The sequence below is a fragment of the Ambystoma mexicanum genome, chromosome 3q (genome assembly GCF_040938575.1).
Source record: "Ambystoma mexicanum isolate Mex_15411 chromosome 3q, UKY_AmexF1_1, whole genome shotgun sequence".
Classification (NCBI taxonomy): Eukaryota; Metazoa; Chordata; class Amphibia; order Caudata; family Ambystomatidae; genus Ambystoma; species Ambystoma mexicanum.
Window position 1 is genome coordinate 1,170,304,891 of NC_090926.1, and position 1,525 is coordinate 1,170,306,415.

The window sequence follows — 1,525 nt, forward strand, 5'->3', positions numbered from 1 at the left end:
TGCAGTGGGCAAAAGCGCCAAGGCATAGGTATAATGGGGGTAAGGTAAGCGAATGAAGTGGCAATAAGGTGCCCAGTTGGCGAGTCTGTTTTGGTGGCCGTAATACGGTGGAAGTAACGGGCGGATGGGTGACGGGAAATATGGGCTCAACGGGTCCAGCGGGGCTGGTCGGTGTTGTTGCAGCGGTTGCACTACCAAAATTCTGGAGACCCCTGTGCGGCTATAGGTTAGGGGGCGAGTGAGGTGAAGCCACGCGGCCAATGGCGGCAAGGCAGTAGGCTGTACGGCAGGTACAAGTTCGTCACACGTGTGGCATTGTACTATGAATTAGGTTTTTCCCAGGAACGTGGCGATTCGTTAAAGATATATATATAAATAATAACGACGTTGAATATATATGTAACGTGTAGAGTATACTGCCAACAAGGACACGAGTAGGTAGTAACAAGGGGCTCTTAGATCAGAAGCCACGGGGAGTAGGAGATGTGCAACGGGACATCAAGGAGATATTTAAACAGTTAGTGCGCGATTTCGGCCTTCACTGGACACGGATTTGGGGTTTACTTGGAATCGCCGGCATCGAAGCAATTCGGGTGCTGGCGCCAGAGATAGGAAGGGGGAGGCGGGGAATACCGCATCCTGGCAGATGGGTGGGGCAAATGGTGGGACACCCCACCGATCGCGTTTGGGGACCTCTGGGCGAACGACGTTGGGCGCAGCATTCAAAACTAGGGCGCGCTTAGGTCGACGAACGGGAACAGGAAAATGCGCGCGATGGGAGTGGGAATTGCTGTTACAGGCAATCTTGAGGGTTAGGAGGAGGCGTTCCAGGGAAGGAGATGGCCATTTGCAGTGAGGAGGGAGCGGAACTCACCAGAGTGTTGCAAAGAGAAAGGTAAATACCACTGCTAGGGAGTTATGGTGCTGGACGCGGGTGCAGTCACTGTAATCAGGCAAGGGGCGTCTTAAAACGAGGTGAATATCTGAAGAAGTGGATGTTTTGTCTGAAATGTATAGCGTATTGGGCTCTCTCTAGTTTGTTCAGGAATCAGCACTGGGGGCACACGTGACGGGGGCTTAAGTATAGCAACATTACTTATTACCTAAGGTTTGACAAATTCCACGGTGTGGGGCAAACCGTTCTTGCAGGGGTTTTCATGAATAGCAAGGGGTTTAATAGAGAGGCGCGAGGCGACCCCAGAGCCCTGTCTACATGCACAGATTGCGGTTCCCGCGGGCTCCCCAAGGGAATGCAAGTCTACAGGCGAACGCAATGCGGTCGTGCGAGTTGTATTGTCTAATTGCCTGCAAGTTACGTATTGAAGGTATTTGCCGTTTATTACTAATGGGGAGCGGTCGGCATGATGGGTGAATTGGAATTATGTGGTTCAACGTTGGCAGTGCAAAGTAAGGGGTGGCCTAGAGATATTCGGCGCTCTGGTGTGAGCTTCAGTGTCACGGCTTATGCGCTGTATTAGTGTCCCGCGTGGGGAACGCAGGCTATGTCGACCTAGTGAGTGTCCCC